General features: G+C 48.4%; 1 long non-coding RNA gene across 1 annotated transcript in view; it reads left to right on the top strand.

Annotated features, from left to right (window-relative positions):
- The window catches only part of LOC125941380 (uncharacterized), a 114,539-nt gene that overhangs the window by 71,540 nt on the left and 21,791 nt on the right, over window positions 1-21,208 (top strand). The gene's annotated exons all lie outside the window — the stretch shown is intronic.

Below are 21,208 nucleotides of genomic sequence, written 5' to 3'. Positions count from 1 at the left end.
ATTAAGCTTCTCTATTCGCTCTTTTCATTAGGATACCCCAATGGCGCAGAACGCTAAAGGCAGTGTTACGAAATTCAAGGATAATGTTGAATCGGTGAACGCTGGCTCAGGGAAATTACGTGATGTAGATAGACGACCTAGTGTTTTGTATTCAATTTTATTTGAAATACGGGTATGAATGATAGTTCACAGTATTACTTACAGTGGGGCGTGCTTTAACTACGTAATAGTCGAGCGGCTATTCTTAGCCAGCGCAAAACAAGTAATCTGGAAGACACACCAAGAAGCACTCACGCGCGCAGGACAAGCGCCGACGGACTACTGTTGTAATGTATGAAAACATTCCGCAATGACACACCGCTACCGCAACCACCATGACGACGATGCTGGTGTCGATACGACGAACGCCACAATTCGTGACATGTTACCTATACCCGAAAGTCTGTTCGCACCCAAGGCCGTGGCTTTATTGCGTTCTGCTGCCGTGCGCAAGGTCGCTTGTTCGATTGCCTGCCACGCCAATCTCATTCCGATGAAGGCATAATGCAACAACGTTCGCGCACTTAGATTTAGGTGCACCTTAACGACCCACTGGTAGTAGAAATTAATATGCAGCCTCCCACAACGACGACTGAGGCTCGGCGTGGCGTTCACACGGCGTTATCTACGTAAGATAGGCCGCGAAAATGACAACTGCCATTAATGTGATACTCCAGAGACGATCGCGCACATCCGGTGCGACTGCCCTGGCTACCGCACCACCTAACGCCACATTGCTTGGTTGTCATGAATGAATGAATGAACTTTTATTTCCCTTTTTAAGAAAGGGGAGGGGCCGGGGGGGGGGGGGGGGGAGAGGGAGGCCTGTGTGCTCCAGTCTTAGCACCTTCTGCTGCCAGACGTCCGCCTACCAGTCGTGGTAGGCCTCCGCTACCTCCTCAGCCCACCTCAGGACTCGGTCCTGCAGGGTGGGATCGGAGCTGCGCAGGGCAGTCTCCCACAGCTCCTCGCTACTAAATAATGGTTTGAGGTGGCGGGGGGGGGATATTTGATGGGGCATTTCCACATGATATGGGAGAGATCTGCTGTTTGGACAGGGCAGAAGCGACACTTGGGTGTCGGGTATGTGTCGGGAAAGAATAAGTGCAAAGTGCGTGGGGTAAGAAAAGTGCGAGTTTGTAGTTGGCGCCACAATATTTCTCTCTGGCGCGTGCTCGACACAGAGAGAGGTGGATACGTTAGGCGTTGGTGTTTGTAATGTGTGCAAATTTCATGGAATGTGATGAGTGCGTCTTTATTGGTCTGTTGTTGGGAGTCATTGGCTTCTGGGGTAAGGCCTACATTTCCGTCCACTCGGTCCGTGAATCCTCGAGCAGCGACATGAGCCATTTCGTTGCCTGGTAGTCCTTGATGTGCTGGAGTCCAGATGAGAGCGATGTAGTTTTTCGGCGGGTGAGTGACTAGTAGAGAGTGCGCGAGGTTTGTAATGTAGCCGCTACTGAAGTTCCGGATAGCAGTATTCGAGTTACTGATGATGACATCACAATCAGGTAGCCCCGATGCAAGTGCAATGGCGGCCTCTTCTGCGTCGCCCGCTGAGGTGGTCCTGACTGATGCTGAACGAACAGTGTTGCCCTGCTTGTCTACGACCGCTAAAGCATAACGATGTTTAGTTTTATAGGCTGCGGCGTCCACGTAGTAAACTCCTTCCGCCTGTCCATAGCTGCGTTGTAGCGCCTTGGCTCGAAGTTTCCGGCGTTCGACGTGAAATTCGGGGTGCATGTTTCTGGGTAGGGGTTGGATGTGGTATTGGCCGTGTGTGTTCGGAGGAAGTTGATGTCGCTTGTTCTCGTTGAGTGGTGGAGCGTAGTGAAGTTGTCTCAGGATCTCACGCCCAGCTTCAGTGGTGGAGAGTGTGATATTGCAATGATAGATGTGCTTCGGTTAATTCTTCAAAGGTATTAATTGTGGCTGTGGCCATCACCCTCTGTGTGGATGCTCTAATCGTAACACCAAGAGCGACTTTGTGTATCTTGCGGATCAAGCAGTTTATAGTGTCCGCTTCCTTCCTAGAGAGTGAGAGATATGGTAGTGCGAAGGTGATTTTGCGTAGGACAAAAGCTTGGATGAGCTGAATCAGTTCCTTCTCTCGAAGCCCTCCGTGTTTATTGGATGGTTGTCATGACATAACCCATTCGAAGCGTAGGAAATGATGGCTATCAAACAACAGGTCAATATGTACTGCGAGCAACAAGAGCGTTCTTGACATTTTTAACGGAGAGCGGCCTCACCTCCGGGTTCTAGAACTATACATGACAGACGCCTGCGCATTGTGGGGTGGGTGAACATGTATGAGCAGAACATGTATGCATATAACACGTGTACATAAACGAGCACGTACTTTGCATTGTTGGTACACGTAATAGTCACATGTACATAGTTCACTGTACACTGCCATCGTCATGCTCTCTGCTTTTGTCACACTAAAACGTTCTATATTTGAACGTTAAGCCCCGTAATTGGACGGGTCGCGTATCAAACGCGTTGTTTGGTCGCAGCGATGGCTTTACGCGTGGGCACCACATGGCTTTATAGGCACTATTTTTTCTGGATATTAAAGCACGCACGTACGATATCGATGCTCAATTCCGCATATACGTAGGAGTCACGTACTGCAGAAAGTCTGTCGCGATTAAGGAGACCCTTTCCCCTCTTCCCTTTCATTTTTCTCCCTCCCTTCAAGTACGGAAGAACTAGAATGGCCAGCACGCGGGTGGCCTGCCATTTCCTGACGGCTGAATGATAGCTCCGCGCCTTTTCTTTAGTAGGGTGCGGTGACGTGTTCGAATTCCGCGCCGATGTTTCGCTTTCGACAGCCCGTACGTGTCCGCTCTATACTCCGAAACCGGCAACTCTAGCGCTGCATGCTGCTGCTATCCAAACACGGACAGCACGTCAATCCACCCACCCTGCGCTACATAAATGTGCCGCACGGCGTGGAAGACAGTCCTAGCAGACGAAGCGTGCAAAACAGACGAAGCGGACGCAGCAGACGACGCGGCCAGTTCAAAAGGGCTTCAACGACAGCAACGAACATCACCGCGCTTCTCCTGGCTTCCGGTTATGGTTAGGTACGCGCTGCCGCGAACGTTTGACCTGGAAGCGCAAGCACGCGTACGAGAAGGCACGAATCCGGTTGGTCAGAGTGAATAACGAATTACGAGAAAAGAGGCGCTCGTACATACGCGGTGGACGAGCTTAACCTCACGCCGCACAATCGTTCTTTCGCCGTCTGTTCATTCTGTACACGACGCCCCCTTGCCCTCTTTCTCTTTCCGTCGAGTTTGTGAAGAGCGGCGGTTATTTTTGAAGACGAGAACGAGGCGCACGAACTTTCTAGGTGGCCCCGCGGCGGACGGATTACCCTGAGTGACTCCGGGAAAACAAAAACGCAACGCACCGGCTTCCCCGTATTCGGCACGCTTGTAGGCCTAACGAGGATCCATTTTTGCCGGCGGCGTTTTGCCGTGAAGCACGCAGGCATGACGTGCGTGGGTATTGTTGTGGTTGTTGTTGTTGCCTATCTAGTATGTGGCTCCTACCAACTACGGGGGATTGGCCAAGAAATGGATGGATTATTTAAAAGTAGACAAAAAGAAAAATATAGAATTTAGCAGGGGCATTCGGTTGGATTCTGCAAGAAAAGTTTGCACCGCGGAGAAAGCATCACTGTGGCTGAATCCCAAAGTGGAGGCCCCAAACGAAAGAACAACAGGTTCTGTGAAGTCCAGGGCAAGTTTTCGAAAAGGTATTTTCAGTAATCTTGCCGCAGTAAAGCGGCGACAATATACAAGAAAGTGATGTATTGTCTATTCCGCATTACAAAACCAGCAGAGAGGGGAGGGAACTAAACCCGACCTGTGTAAGTAGAAATTCAGGGAGGGGTATGGCGGCCACGTAATTTGGTGAGAGAGACCTCAAGCATCTTTGTGTAACAGGAATTGCTACGCCAGGGAAATGCCAGGTGCTTATAATCTGGAGCAGCAGTCAGAACTGGGTTTGATAAGGCTTTCATAATTGATCGCATCCGAAATCTAGCCGCCGTAATGTGTTCTGTCACTGGTATAACAGGAACAACTGCGCCGAAAAGTGATCTCTTTGTTAGTGAGTCGGCATTTTCATTAAAAAACGAACCTTTATGACCAGGTACCCAAATCAAATGAACACGTTGCGGATGGGCAGGAACTAGCAAGTGAGTTTTAGCATGGGTGAATCACCTAGTAGCGGTAAAATAAGAGCATACACATAATGAGTTAGTAAGAATAGCAGCTGTTGAAGTCGTTGGTCTAATTTACGTAAAGCTAGAATAACTGCTAAAAGCTCAGCCAGAAAAATAGGCACAAAATCGGGCAATCTTAAAGAAAAAAGACATGTCGAGTGCAAGACAAAATATTCCAATGCCAGTCTTTTCCTCGCACTGTGATGCATCTGTCGCAATGGCAATGTTTGTTGCTAGAGTGCTTAGATGGTCTTGTAATATGATGTTTAATATGCCATAAGGTAGTAGTTACGCGTGGTTGTCATCGAATCTGAATTATAGGGAATTTGAATGCGTATTATTAGGAAGCACATCGCGAATTCGCACATTTAGTGGCTCAAGTAATTTTTGCACAAATATAATCCGTGGTGTTTGAAACCTGGGCCAATGAACGGGAAAAATAATTCTGGATCGGAGTTGAAAATTATTTGAGGACGGCTTAATGGCGTTTCATATAGTCTTAAGAAAATCTGAACGGTCAGAAGGTGAAATCGGCATAAAATGGGTGGGATTCTCGCTTCCAGGTATAGTACGGCATTTGCAGCGTATCTTGGAAGGCCTAAGCACAGACGTAGTGCCTCTCGTTCTAATAAAATTAGTAGCCGAAGCTTATATGGTGGAACACCTGAGAACGTACATTTTGTATACCATCAACAGTGATTTTCTTCGCATACCTGATCTTACATTGCTCAACTTGCGCAAAATGTCCATTGCATGAGCTCCTTTTGTCGTCAAGTCAACTTCTGCATTATTACTATCAGTAAATGACGGAATGGTGGAGCGTGCAAGCAGTCTTTAAACTTTTTGCAATTAACAAATATTCTGCCTTGTATTTCAACTGATGCTAATGGGCATGCAACTTCAAAGCACACCGGGAGGTGATCACTGTTTGTACAGAAACGTATTGTAGTCCAAGACGTCACGGCAATACTTGCGTTAGAAAAAGTCAAATCTAACACTGAGCGAGATTGCCCACGGACAAATGTAGGTTGTCTCATAATTAGGCAGGAAAGATTTTTATCTATGGTCTAGTCCCATAGACGCGTACCACATGCATTTGTTCTGTATCCTCCTGACACGTGATGCGAGTTGAAACCAGCAGTAACGATGACTTCATTTTTGCAGCTAGCAAGCGCACTATCCAATTGGTGCGTATTGTGAACACCTGTAGGGAAATAAGCATTTATGATTGAAAATGAACGGGTAGCCTGGGATGCTGAGATCCACTGCCAAAATTTCACATTCTGGAGACATTAATTTGAAAGCTATTTTCGCCTTATGACAGAATTTAGATGACAACAAAATTATTAAACCACCTCCTAGTGAAAGGCGATCGAACCGAAAAGATCGAAAATCCATAAAATAAAGACTTTTCTCAGGAGTATACCAGGTTTCTTGCAAGATGATGACGTCAGGATTCAAATGTGCTCTTAAGCAATCTAAATCTGTTGAAGCAAAAATCAGGGACTTCAGCGACTACCGTCGCAATTACTCTTTGATATTAGAATTAGAATTCCCCTTTTTGCTTTTGGTATATGGGCAAGACGAAGTTACTGGATACCCAGTTCGCCTTTGAGGCCTGGTATCATGACCTGTTTCCGTCTCGTCCTGTGAGTCTGACTGCCGCGAAGGGCAAGGATCGAATCGAACATGCGTTGGGTCTGATCTGGCACTCAGCGCTAGGACTGTACTGACCACCTGTTCTGCAGCACAATGAATCGATTTGGTGATTGGTGTTGCAGCTGTTTGCAATTGCTGCGTCATCTGAGCGGTAAACACTTGAGAGATGCATTCAGTAACACATGTGACAATATGTTGCATAGCCTTTGTCATTGTTTTTTCAGCTGCTGACTCAATGAGTTTAGACAAATTATCTTCATTTAATGTAGATTGCCTCGCAGTGACGCCAGCATATACAAAGGCTCTATCCTTGACGACTGCAATAGTTTCTCGCTGCGCGCATCATCACCTGTCAATTATATCTAGTACCTGTATTTCATTAGCTCTTGCCGAGCAGTTTGCATAGTCGGACGTATGGTTTCCTCCACACAGACAGCCTGTTTTAGGGGGATGCTCATTAGGGGTACGATCCTCACCACAGACCCGACAGCGTGCATTTGATTTGCAGCCTCCTGCACTATGGTCAGAACGCCAGCAGTTTCGACACTGAAGTGGACCGCGAGCGAGAGGTTCCACTCTAAAAATACGTGGCCGCACTTTTAGTTACATCGGTATACAGTTACGACGCCAGCCGCACGGAAGCTTCTCCAGAGTCTCAGCTGGGCTTAATCGAGGGTCTACACCCCGGACAAGGCCTTTAGTGCATGCTAGTTGCAGCAGAATAAACGCATTCACCGGAACAGATGAAAAAGTCTTGCGCTTTTCGCATCTTTCGAACTCTCTCTCTCTCTTTCCATACATCTTGCAACATCATCTGTAAGGTTCTGTTTAGCTCTTTCGATATGTAGATGTGTTGACGCTTTGACTTTGACTTTATTCAAGTGCATGATTACACTTGGGAGAAAAGGCTGTAAAGCCTGACGAGGTCCTCCGCTAAGATTGTTTTCCCCCCTACTCCCTCTTCCACACACCACGCTCCCCGACACACACCAACGTCACCCGTCACGTGTTTGTGTTTTGAATTCCTCACGTCTGCATGGCATGCATCTCGTAAATGAATCAATTTAGTTCAGAGGTCTATCTGTCTGCGGTGTGTAGCCTTTCGCTGAGCATACTCAGCGTTCGCGTAGCCTTCGTAAAGTCTTCGTAAAAAGTAATCGTCAACAACTGTGCACGCGACCGTACCTATATTTGCTGTGCTTGTACCGACATCTACGTTTTTTACTCGTCTGTTCTTCTCAAATTTCGCTGTAAGACCACATTTAATGGCCCAGACTCCAGATCGTTTAATATAACACTTGACACTGTTACTTGCCTAGTTTGTCAAGAACAATAAAAAAAAAAATGCTAAGTTGCGTTCGTCCACGCGCCTTTTGGTGTTTACATCGCATCACTCGCGACTAATGGAAGGCAACGTCGAAGGTTATGCTTTGCTGTACTACAAACGCGGGAAGTGATGTGGCTGCCATGTTTTAAACATCACTCATGCGAGAGGGGCGCAGACGAAGGCAAGTTCCCTTTTTTATTGAATCATACGGACCGTAAAATGGGATATTACTTCGAAATTTGATCAAGAGCCGAGCAGCGGTAAGCGCAAAAATTTGTTATTTTCTGTATTTTTTTCTTTTTATTTACTATGTGTGGCGAAAAAGGCAGGTCTCTGTATTGGACAATAATGTACCAAAGCTCCAGAGATTCAGAGGGCCAGGGATACTCTCACTTCTGTGCACCAGATAGGCATGCAGGACCCTAGAGCAATGCCTAAAGGGAATGGCGGTCGGTGTCAATTGTTACTCCCGGATTGCTACAAAACTTTTGACTAAGACTATACCACGTAGTCTTCAACTCCTCTCCACCAGAGGGAGTTTTCCTGAAGTGGCACGTACGACTTGAAAGATCCAATTTTAGCAGGCTCAATGCATGCTACTTTTTCTTGCTGCGCACTCTCACATATGGTGAGCAACACCGGCACACATCGCTGAATTACGTGCAGTTGCGTCAGCCTTTGGAGAACGAGAACTAGGGAATGGTTTTGGCCGCTGCCCCACTGCGCCCAGCCGCTAATCCATCCGTGGTCCATCCATCCAGCTGCTGCTCACGGCAGGATTAGTGGTGCAGTGTGGACGAGCTCTTCTCTTGGTTCTCGTTTTTGGTTAGCTCGCGTGGTCCCCCCTCCAATCCTCCAGAGCGTGTAGGTGTCAGTATATCATCTACATCCCTAGCTTTGACTCCAGTGCACGGATTTAGTGAGACCGAGTATACAACGCTACTTGCTGTTAGGGAGGCAGAAGCTATAGCAGCGGTCGGGGCATTTTGCATGCCTCGCTCTTCTCTGCAGGCATGTATGCGTGCGCGCGCTCCGCATTGACTGGCGCATTTGCTTTTGCCGCCCCGGAGATGCCGTGGGAGCGCGCGTGTATGCTAATGAGATCGTGCAGCTTTCGACGGCATCGACTAGGCGGTCGCTCTCGGAACGATTGGCGAGTTCGTGCGTACGGTGGAGAAGGGACTCGCTTATTTCTGGGTTGGCGCGAGACGAGAAAGGAATTATAGCGCATCGCGCGCCTGCTTCCGCCTGCCACCGCAGGCGTCTGTGTACTCGTATTATACGCTCTATTATAAGTGCGAACGACGTCGAGTTCTGGAAAGGTATTTATTTTAGAGCGCAGCTCTTAGGCGGCCGTTCCTTCGGCGAGCTTCGGCGTCACTTGAAACCGAGCGAAAGAGCATGGCGAAAGATGAGAGCGATCGCGCCGCGCAGCGGGGGACGAAAAAAAAAAAAAAAAAAAAAAAAAAAAGCAGCGAGAGCGAAGAGGCGCGATAATTTACAGCCGAAGCTGAGAGCACAGAGGAAACGCACATGATTTTTATGACTTCCAGAGATTATTCGAAATATTTGCAAATGCAAGTGTGCATCGCAATTCAACTAGCGCTTGCGTCAATTCCATAATCTCACTGATTAATCGCGTTTACTGTTGTTGCTAAAATGTTACGCTGAGTCAGGCTAAAGGGAAATTTTTGTAAGCAAGAGCGATTTATTTAGCACAGAAAAAGGCCTGAATAATTTAGCAGTTCTCAAGACTAGAGCTCTCATTACCAAGGAGGAACGCTGAGATATGAAACGATAGCCAGCGACTGTTTGAATAATAAAGGGTAATGAAAGCGACGAGCACGTTCTCTTGTCATGCCAATTAAGAATGATTTACTGCTCATGATTATCAATGGGGCGGTTGGACGATATCAGCGCCAGATTGTTCTTGCGTTCCATCACGAAGCATCGTGACGATGCCGTGCCGATCCCCTTCCTTGACCCTAATCGGAACCGCCGCTATGGCGTCGTCGTCGTCGTTCTGAATTCCGCGGCCATCCACGAGATGCTCCTCCGAGGCCCAATTGTTTAATCAGGCCGCACCTGGTGGTGGGGCCCGGCGTCGACGACTTCCGTGCGCGGTTCTGCACCGCAGATCCCGAGGAATCTGCGGCGTCTGACCGCGCGTGGTGACCATGCGCTCGCACTGAGAGGGATCACGGTGATCCTAGAAGGATCACGATGGCTTCTTACTGGCTCATAGATGGCTCCTAGAAGGCTTCTTACGTTCTTGTGGCTTTACTTGCTACGCTTTATGTGCCTTTATTGGTCTATAAAGTTGGAGACAATACCAATTTTTTTTTCTGAACGCCGAAAGCAATACCACACTGCGCACATGTATTATTATGGCTAATTGCTGTATTTGTAGCACAATATTGTCTTGAAGATAATCAATTTGCATTTAAATGCAGTTTGAAGCCAGATAACGTTTAGTCACTACCATGTACTAACCATTATGCCCATGCTGACTGAACAGCATGGAGGAACGGAGTTCCCTCTTGTAATGTTCGTATAGGAAGCAGTATGGTATGAACCATAACGTTCCATACGATTAAGAATGGCGCTCCAGACGCCATTCTTAGTAGTATGCAAAGGACCTGTGCCGGAGTCACCATCTTCAAGAAACTGTTACAGGATCTCCGGATAGACACGCTGTTTCGCACAAAACCAATACAGGAACGAGTGCACAAATGGACTGAATACACACCACACAGAGTGCGAACTTACAACTTCCCTGTGTTGGTTCTGTGCTTAGACAGGGGGCGTTTATCCGAAAGCAATGTATATTACCAAAAGCGCCCGACGTTGGAGCTTTACTGCTACAAGAGACCGCATTCATGAAGTGCAGATTAGCGAAGCGTTGGCGAGCTCTAGCGTGATATCGTCGCGATGGCGCGATTCTCATGGCTGCCATGATAGCTTCTTGGATGCTCCACCGAATTATGTCTTGAAGAGACCATACTTCTAACTGTATCTAGAAATATGCAAGTAGCCGAAGTACGGGAGAGAGGCGGCTATTGAGAATGTTCAGGGAAGAGATATCTCGGATGTCATCCGTTTCAGCGGGTCCACAAGTTACCAGATTGCTTGGAGAGGTGCTTCTCCTTTTCGGGGAGGGGGACAGAAAAGAAGAAAAAAAGAAAGGTCACAGGCCTGCGCGGCACACGCAGCACAGTCACAGCGTAAGCTGGGGGAGCGGCTTAAGAGTAGCAATTTCGGCACCACGCACAACCGGGTCTTTGCGGCAAAGTCCCTTCGCCTCGTTTTGACGAGAGCGATCTCAACTGTCCGCCCGGCGTCCACAGCGAGCTGCGGCTTGTAAACAGCAGTCTGCTGAGCCCGATGATGCTTGGTTGTAGCCGCGCACGTAGCTCTACGATTCGCTTCTTCAGTAGCGGTTCGTACCTTGCGAGGAGACGCCATAACGTGTACCGAAGAGGTGCCGAGAATACGTGGTGCACATCTCACATCGGGATCGCGTTTATTGCGCGCCTCGTCTGAATCGCATCTCGTCGTCTGCGCCTGTGCATGCGGCTTTTGCAGGTGCCTTAACTAGATGGCGCCACCATATACTGGCGGATCGAGGCTTGGATCGTTTGCGCCTGCGCGCCTTACTAAAGTGCGTTTATAGGGCCTTTTTCTGACCCTGATAGCAAGCGCTTGCGTGGCTCAGTGGTAAAGTATCCGACTCCCACGCAGCGGGGCTGGGTTAGATCTCGGTGGAGACCGGGTACTTTTTTCCCATTTTGGGCGATAGTGGTTACGCGGTGGCGGCGGCGACGGACAACAACGCGAACCGAAACGGCTATTAGAATGAGCCCATAACAGCTTACGCTGTAAAAGTGTGCGTTGATGAATTATAGAATTTAGTGAACTATGTACAGGTTTGATGTGAATGCGGTGTCCGGAGCTCTAACGTGCGCGCCACAACACTTACGCCTCGTAAAGGCTGATTCGCACTACGCCGACACGGCACCGATTTTGGTCTGCCGACTGTTGGCCACAGCGTTTTCCGTCCTGTGGTGGTTACGCGCTGCTTGTGGGTTCGGCTCCCACCGGCGGCAAGTTATCTTTTCGTCCACTTTCAGCACCGATTGGTCTGCCGACTGTTGGCCACAGCGATTTCCGTCCTGTAAACTGCTGTCGTCATCGTTGTTGTGTCGGCGCAGTGTGAATCAGTCTGAAGTGGTGCGCCACAACCTACGCATTACGCGGTGGTTGTGGGTTCGGCTCCCACCGGCGGCAAGTTATCTATTCGTCCACTTTCATTTCCCTCTCCTTCATTACTTTCTACATTTCAATTTCAACCACAGCTAATTTCCCCTATGCTTTCCTCGGCTCCATTGTCTGTTGGAGTTATATGACTGTGCGCATTGAAAGTTGTGTACTGTGACCTTAGAATGATCCACCCCAAAAAAGGCCCGTAATCAAAACGAGACAATATGGCACCAAGTGTCCGGCGTTCTGGGTCATTATATGGGCAATTGCAGAGAATGTGTGAGGTTGTTTCGAGAATCCTGCGCGCGTGACAGTACTGGTAGCCTCTGCGATCTATTCCCTTGTTGTGTAAGAGTAAAACCGTTGAGAGCCGGAGCTGTGTCGTGTCTCTTAACATTGTGTTTGCTATAATTCGAATAGTGTAGACTTGTTTTGCGACCACGCGTAATGGGAAGACGTGGGTTCGTATCTTACCTGCGGCCCCAAAAAACACCCGCCACGGTGACTGTTGCGCTGCTAAGCACGAGGTCGCGGGATCAAATCCCGGCCGCGGCGGCTGCATTTCGTGGGGGCGAAATGCAAGAACGCCCGTGTCCAGTGCATTGGGGGCACGTTGAAGATCTCTTGGTGGTCAAAATGAAGGTCAGTACGGCGTACCTCATAATCATATCGTCGTTTTGGTACGTAAAACCCCAGAATTAATTTCAGTTGTTTTGAGCTATTACGAGACGGCCATTGACAGACTTTTTTTTTTTTTTTTTTTGTGCGACCGTGTGAGCTCATATTACGGACGCCAGTATTCGGCGAAATCTTGACTGAAACCTGCTAAAAGCTTTTTATGCACGAATCACAATAGTTCTATGTTGTGAGTGAATGGTTTAGCGTGAACCTCGTGGCGTATTACTGTCAAGAATGCAGGCTTCAAGTGGCGCGGTCTTGGCGAACATCCTCCTGCATGTCTTCACGTATTTACGACGCCTTAACAGATCGAGCGTATTCGCTGCAGCTAGACGTTCGGCGACGTCCTTGACGAACGGGTCTTCGGCTGTAATCCCGCGAGGGGATGGGCACTAATCTCTCTGCGTTAGATTGTAACCGATAAGCAGGAACACTGCGATGTCGAGCCGCGTGGTTCAAACTCACCGATGCTACATAGTGGAGACACATACTGCTTACGTCCGCCCCATCGTATTTGTGACAGCGTGCGTTCGTTTGTCCTTGGAAGCTTACGGCAAATCACCTCTTTTATCTGTTCCATACTGCCGCCCGTGCACTGCCCAAAGTCGTGTAGTGGGTTCTGTTTCCTCTTATATTATACTTGAATTTCAATGAGGCTCTAGCTCCAACATTTGCGTATACGGGGAGGGTTTCACGCGCCTTCAGCACCGGCTGCCATGTTCGGTAGTGTTTAGATGGTTCTCCCGACAAAAGTGTGCATTCCAATGCTCGAATTGTGGATAAGAAGTGTCTGATTTGCACGTGTTCTGCCTTCAGAGAGCCAGTAAGGAGGGCGCACAGTGAAAAGATGTCACCGCTGATAAAAGGTGAATGATGTTGCAACAAAACATACACGCGTGTCATATATATATGAATGCGCGCGCAACGGGCACAAACGCGGCGCTCTCAAATTTCTACATTAAGCTTCATCGGATCCGGTATATCTTACGAAAGGCAAGAAACCGTTTCGCTGCGGCCATCGCTCAGGTAGTAATTATTCATTGGTCGGGAATGCATCGTAGTCAGAAGCATCGAGTCACGACGCAGGCGTAGCTAACTTTCAGAGTCAATCTGTGAAGCGAGCAGTACATGCTCTTCTACTGGGTTAAAACGAAAGAAGGTTCGTGTATCTGTCTTCGACAAATTAAAAAAAAAAAAAAGAAAAAAAAACGTGACCAAGAACGAAGCCGTTGGCAGATTTTATATTTCATTGGCAGATTTTATATAAAAATGTAGTTCGTTTTACCGTACAAAAAATGCTGGACGGCACGATGAAGCTCTATGGTCAAGCAAGCTAATGCGTGCATCAGCTCAAGCGAACGTTTTCCATACCTGCCGCAGTTGCCCACTATGGCGCTCTGCTTCCGAGGACGAGGTCGCGGGTTCAATTCCCGACCGGGGCGGGCACGCTTCGGTGGGCGCGAAATGCGAAAACGCCCGTGTACTTAGATTTAGGTTCACGGTAAAGAAAAGCCCCAGGTGGTCACAATTTATCCTGGAGGCGTGCCTCATAATCAGATCGTGGTTTTGCCACGTAAAACCCCAGAAAAAGACAAAAAAGAAGCTTATATTTCGTGAATTTGACCTTGAACGCAGAGTATCATCTTTTAAAACTAGCAGCCGTCCTCGAACTTTGCTTTTCTTGTCTCTTCTCTCTCTCTCTCTATCTGCCCTGCCACTCGCGCGCACTGGACGAGGGTGATGGGCCCCCACTGGTGGTCCCCTACTTTTCAGCTGCATGCGTAGGCCCCTAGCGCATTCGCGTCGCGTGCTTCGCGGTATGCCAAAGATAAGACCGCGGGATTTAATGGCCCCGCGAACGGACCGAGTTAGGACCAATCAGAGGCGGCGCAAGGCGAAGAGCAAGGAACCGTGGCAAGGCCGGTCGTCGCTGAGAATGAGAGAGGCCACGGGACGAGCGCGGCCGAAGAATCTTTCAGTCTCGCGGTACTCTCTAATCGTGATCTCTAATGAGCCCGCGACTTCGACAAGCTACTGTGGGAAAATATGTGACGGGGACGCTCCGTCTGTAGGCGGTCTTATGCGATGCGACGGTGAGATACGGCGCGAACTATTGCGCAGGCGCGCACCGTATCTCCGCGCGTACAAGCCGGTCCCCTGACTGTGGACCCCTCGCAAAAACCTTCGAATCGGGTTTTCTGTGCAGAGAAAAACTGCTCCGCTATGGTTGTTGATGAAGGGTGTTGGTCAACATATCGCGCGATGTGTCACATCGCATCGTGTCTACGCCGTAAAGGAACACCTAATCAACACTAAATCGACTCAGATTGGTAAAGTTCTTTTAGTACTCTACTTGCATATATTTGACGCAACATAATTGAGGGTGAGCTGGGAAAACGTACTTGAGATTAATTTAATCTTGCGCCCAAACCGCAGCCTAGGCACGTACGTGGCGTAAACTTTAAGAGTATCTTCTAGCATTCGTGCCGATTTAACGCGGATGGATAACCGGTGGACCATTAGAGTTACAGAATGGATACCAAGAGAAGGGAAGCGCAGTCGAGGACGGCAGAAAACTAGGCAGGGTGATGAGAGCTGGATATGGCCTGAAAACTATATTTAAGGTCAAGCCAAGGGCCTAAAATAACGTTCTGCAACAACGTTGGGCTGTGTAACATAACAGATTGAAATTGATAATAGGAGCGCGTTCTGTGCTTCGAACACTACACGTGAACATATGTGACAATAGTGGGTTGATGCCATATGTTTATTTGCAAAATGACGGAAATGTGATTTGATTGACGTATAGTGTTAATACGACCCACTAAAGAACAGTGGCCTTTTGTCTAGTAATGAAAAAAAAAAGTAGTTTGAATGGTGTAAGGGTATTGAAAAAAAGTTCGTTGGTTTCTTACTGCAAACGCCCTCAAAAGCATTTACTCTGCGTTAATTCACAGCCATATTAACGATTGCATTTCTTCATGGGGCAGTACTTACATTGTCCGTTACGCTCCACTGCAGCATGTTCAAAATCAGCTAGGCCATAATAATAATAATATTTAGCAGCTTCTTCAGCAGGAAGCGTTCCTATGGCTGTGACCTAGTACCGATGCTCCAATGAAGAGAATAACAAGGCTCGTATTTTCTGACGTTCCATTACAGTTTCCATTCATTTAGCCCTTCGTCGTCGACTCGAACGATGTTATCGCTGAGGTCGACCCTTCGGCGCGCCGCGTGATAAAAAAGAAAGGACGGATAATTAAATGAAGCGTTACAAAATACTGTCCCAGGACTACATAAACTTGACTGAAAATTACGAAGTGGAATCTCAAGAAGTCGTTTTTAAAGCGAATATATTTCTTTGCCTCTTTCGCCCGTTGTCGTGGTTGGTCGGTGGTCGAACTAGGCAAGGAAAACGTTCATTCTTTTGTTCGGGCTATCCGCTTACATTAACAATCATCGTGGATGAGTTCTGCAGAATTGCTTTTTTTGTAGAGATGACCGCCTAAATTAAAAAAAAAGTTATCAATGGATTGCAGTTTACCGTAGATGTAGCACAAAGCCAAAAAAAAAAAAAAGTCAGTCACTTTAGTATGCGCTAAAGAGTATGAATGGGAAAGCCTGCGCGCTCACGCGACATTCCTTACATTACTTGACATTTTCATTCTAATGCGTTGTTGCTTCCTGTTACTTGTTTTCTCCCGCCAAAGGTCGTGGTTTCGAGTCCCACGAATGGTCGTGGGTGGTACCATCAATTTTGGCGCCATAACGCCGGACGGTCAAATTGTCGTCCCATGAGCCTTAATAAAACTGACGTCCATCGTTTTCGTTTCTCTGCCAAAGAACAAAATGTCCGACAGTTTTCGTGCGATTCCCGAAACCCTCTCCGTGCGGCGCGAAACTTATTGTGGCAGGCACGACCACACACTCTCGTCACCGGTGGTCCTTCTCGAGACGGCATTTTCGCACGCCTTGCATTTCTGGCGCTTGGCGGCGCGGAGGAGACCTGCCGCCGATTGTGTGTGCAAACAGCGGCGGCGCGAACGTTCATTATGTACTTGCTACCGCCCAAGTTTCCCAGAGCTCTGACCCGCCTGCTCATTTGCATGCCGCTACTTTCATAACAAGCTATACAACATTAAAACGGAAAACAGCGAACGACGAGCAAGACGAGGACGTCAAGCGAGAGAGTTTTATTTACGAGAGAAGGCAGGGAGGTTGGCCTGAGCCGGTGCGCTTTAACCTGTTGCTCTGCACTGGCGAAGAGGGAAGGGTAGTGAAACTATCGGGATAGAGGATGAGGAGAAGGGCAAGCGTCAGAGAACGTCGGGGAAACAATAGCCGCAAGCAGGTCTTGTGCAGAGAGATTCTTGTGTGGCAGGGTGATGGAATTGGGTCTATGCACTACAGCAACTCTCTTCTTGGGGATACCTCAACCGCACTGCTCCGGTAGAACAGGAAAATTACAAGAAAGGAAGAAAAAGTTGTAACAGGTTTTCCCTGGATCGCGAGGAAAACATTTTCAGAATACAAATGGTTCCGAGTGCAAATGGCAGGCATTTCCAAGTGATCATCGGCGGCTTACCATCATCTTTGAAAAGTAAAGTATACAATGATTGTATTCTACCAATAATAACTTATGGGGAAAACTTGTAGGGTAACAAAGAACCCGCAGAAGAAGAAGCCAAGGGCCTCACAACTGAGCGATGGGCCGAAAGCTGACAGACGTAACGTTAAGAGACAGGTAGACAACGGTCTTGGTTATAGAGCACACGGGGGTAGCCGATGAGAAAGAAATCGAGTTGTGCAGGCCACGGCGTAATGCGTACAGCAGATAACATGTGGTAACCAGTGACGTAGCCAGGGAGTGGCACAACAAGCACGTGCACCCCCCTCCCCGGAAAAAAATGTCTGCCAACGCCATGCACTGGCCGTAACAATGGCTGGAGAGGAAACGTAACCGCAGTCGATGACCGGAGAGTTGTAGGTGGTGTGATGAAATTTGCAGGCACAGAATGTAATACTTTGACGCAAGACAGCCCTGTGCATTTGTAGATCCTGGTGAGAGGCATTTGTCCTGAATTGAACATGAATTAGGCTGATGATAAGTTGGCTTGGTGGTGGTTTCGCTGCGGTAAGTTGACTTGAAGAATGGCAATGGCGTGGGCTTTTCAGTCAACAGCCGTGGTTATAGCGTGTACGCTGAGAACGTGAAACGGAGAGGCGAGCGGTATGTAGGCCACGAGGGCGTTGGATGTAAAAGGATGCGCGCTGGCTGACTATTGTATAGTGCTGTCACTCCGTGTCCTTGTAACGAAAGACAAACAAGAGTAAACTTAAAGAATGCCTTTGCGTGCCTTTACCTTCCACTTTCCGAATGAAGCGCTTGGTACGGGCACAATAGAAACTAAAGACTGAAGGATGTTTACAGGGATTGCACAGAGTGCCACGGCCCGACAAGGCAAGTCCACGGATCGGAGCAAACTATAAAGTGAAATCTAGAACAAACACGCAAAAAAAATTGTCAAGTTCTAGTCCACGGAATCTCAACGGGTGGATTGTTGACACTTCACAAAAAAGTAGCAGTATATGCGGTCGATTGGCATAGAACCTTATGTCTACACATTAGGCAGCCCACCGCGGCGACCCAGTGGCCATGACGTTCTGCTGCTGGGCACAAGGCCGCGAGTTCGATGACCTGTCCGTGGCGACCGCATACCGAAGGGGAGGAGGTGGCTGGATGCAAAAAAGTTCGTGTGCTGAAGTTTAGATGCACTGTTGCGCGTCTCTCGTGGCTTGCGTGTTGCTTTGCGATGCGACGTTAAACCGTATATAATTTGATTTAGACTTTCAATATTTTACGCAATCCGCTCCTTTAAGTGTACCAGCGAGAACTCATCGATCCTAGTGTAAAACCTCGTGGAAATTACAGAAGAATCATGCATCAGTGCAGAGATGGCCGCGTAGACGAGAGTAAGAGAGAGAGAGAAAGCGCTGTATCGGAAAGGTAGGGTTCGGTAATGTCACAGAACTCCATGGCTTCGCTGGCGCGGTCCTTTAGCGTTGCTCCGATGGAATCCGCCACGTACCAATAGTCGTCGAAGCCGGCGGCTTCGAAGCCGGCGGTTGGGGAGGGGTGGACGCGTAGACGAGAAAACACGTACACTGTCTCTCCCCGGCTCTTGGGTGCGTACGTTCGGTATGTATGTGCGTGTGTTCGGTCTCGAGGTATGTCCCGCAGACGGCAGCGTGGGTGTTGAAACCGTCTACAGACGTCAGCGGCAGAGGTGTCGCCGAGCTGCAGGCGTGGTGCCGGCAGGCAGGCCGCGCACGCCAGCAAGCATCGCGTGGGGGCGGGCCATTTTTTTTTCCCCCCGTGGGCGAAGGGCACCGGAGGTGGCCGGCGAGCGCCTGCAAAAAGACAAGTTGGCCTCGCTTGCTTTCGAAACCCTGGCTTCGCACGCCTTCGGCGAGACGCCTGTCGTCGTCTCGCCCGCAGCGCGTGCCTCACGCAAAATGCGCTTCCTTTTCTCCACCTGGATACCGGCGAGCGGCGCCGCTGAAAGAATGCGCGGCGGATGCGTGCTACTCCATGCAAGACCGCGCTGTTACTACCTGTTACTGCTGTTGGTTGCCGCTGGTGTTTGTGTTCCGGGTGTTGCGGAAGGAAGTTCGAAGCAGTGAGGGCTGTACCGTGCGCAATTCATTTATTCATAATGCGTCAAAGGTACCTAGAATCTGTACATTAAATGAGGATCAGGCACAAAAGAGCTGGCAGGAAAGATTAGGTGGTGTGATTTCAAGGATGGTGTTCTTCAATAGCAGTCTTGAATGGAGAAATGCCAGTGATCAGGGCTCTAGTAGGAGGAAAGTTATTCTACTCTGGGACTGTGTGCACAAAAAAAAAAAAAAAGAAAACAACGTTGAAACTGAATGGAACGGGCGCGTGTACAGCATTAGGGTGCGTTACGCGGGTAAATCGATGCGTTGCCATGATGATTTGGCTGCCTGCGGGGAGCGAATAAAAGAACATGTAAAATAAACAAATACGGCGATAGGCCATCGAGGGGAGACATAACCGGTCTAGTGTTAAAGCTGAAATCTTCTACTGATAGAGTGCTCGCACTATCCCTCACAAAATTCCACCAATTTAAATGCCAAAGACATGCTTGCTCATCAGCGCGGAGTCCGCAGAAAATACCCGCCGCCTCACCCACAACTCAGCGGGGAAGAGGCCGCCAATTGGCGTAAAATACAGACCGGGGTGATCCCCCATTTAAAATTGCTAAACGCCATGTATCCCACTCGTATTAGGGTAGGTATGCCACCGCACCAAGGACAGTTGGCCCTATAACATGTAACTTGGGAGTGAAGCACCCTCATAGACCAAACACCAGTGACACAATGGAGCAGTGGGAGGCACAGCTCGCCCGCTCTGACCTGGCAAGAGAAAAGTCTTTAATTAGCCAGGTCAGGCAGGCGGCAGAGGCCAGTGGGGCCCTGGAATGAGAGACTCCGACCACCCCTCCTTAATATATTTTCCATTACAATAAAGTTTCCATTAAAGTTTCTATTTCTACTGATGGAGTATTCTTGGAGATCTACCACTTCCGTATCTTCTTCCTCCTTCTTTAATTGGGGCGCCTCAGTTGTTTCGGCCTTCTGCTACTCCTTGGATCTTAAAAGCATCACGTTTCTTCCTTCTTTATTTTTTGCTTCTCCCCACGAGATTTGCTCGTAGTATGTGCGTTCCAACTAGCGCACTTGTCTTCGGGATTGGTCCACCACGTCTATGAGTGCGTTGCCTTCGACTCACTCATTGCTCCGAAGGGCCCGGCGTGGTGTGCTCCATTTCGCTAACAATTCACGAGGGTTCACCTCCAACCTTAACCTCCTAAGACCCCTTGTACAATAAATTGCACATTGCCTTCAACATTTTTTCGAAATTCACTCGGAAGTGATTGCGCAGATTATGCATTCTGGGTATAAAGTACGGTGCATGTGTAACTGCAAAGAAGTGATTTACTCATATATCTGTAATCTACTTTCGAGGAATTAGACACAAAATTGGTCTAGGCCCCGTGTCGACCCAGACGGCCGAAAGCAACCATGAGGTGTGTTTCGAAATCGCTGAGATTGCATGAAAATACCGGACGCGGCAGCAACATGACAATGTACTACACGTAGTTGCATCTTCATCTGTGCGTTGAGGCAATGAAATGCAGTTTTTATCATAGCAAACATGAGGAGATGTTCACGTACATGGAGACGCAGATTTTGACGTCCAACCGTGGTATTTAAATTTTTAAATTGTTTTTTCTTTCTTTTTTCAAGTTTGTAACATAAGAGTAGACAATCAAAACCACTTTTAAGAGCGATTATATCCTATATAGCTGTGTTCGGGTCTCAGGAAGTTATGTTGGCTTACTCTTCGCCCTCGTAGTGAATTCCGCGTGTCGACTAAATGACGCGCGGAGCTCAAAAGCGCACAACATTGTTCACAATCGCAAATGAGCGTGAAGCTTTCCGCTAGTGGTGAGCTGTCTTGTACAGTGTCGTACTGGGTGATCGAAAAGTTAGCTGCGCAGTGGAAATGCCGGTCTTAAACTTTCAAGTTTTACTTAGGAAGGTGCAGCGATCACTACAGGAGATGGTGCAAATGTCCACCTCCGGCTTGAAGGCATGCCTGCACACGACGCTGCATATTGTTAAACACTCGGCGGAGTACTGCTGGAGTTAGCTGTGTAATGTGCTATGGGTAACGGCTGTCTGTATAGCTTCTGCAGTGTGCGGGGATTGTACACCCCGTCCTTTGAGTGCACCCCACAGGTGCCATCATCACAGTGGCTATCACAGGGGCCCCCACATAGCTATCACATGTTATAGCATGGGATAGCATGTGAGAGCTATGTGATAGCATGTGATATCACCCACAGGAGCTATCATATCGCACGTGAAACTGCGACGTCATTCACAATTATCACCATATTTTTGTTTACTTTCTC

This window comes from Dermacentor silvarum, chromosome 11, assembly GCF_013339745.2.
Source record: "Dermacentor silvarum isolate Dsil-2018 chromosome 11, BIME_Dsil_1.4, whole genome shotgun sequence".
NCBI classification, from domain to species: Eukaryota; Metazoa; Arthropoda; class Arachnida; order Ixodida; family Ixodidae; genus Dermacentor; species Dermacentor silvarum.
Note: the sequence above shows the minus strand (reverse complement) of the source record. Positions and strands in the feature narration are given on the sequence as shown.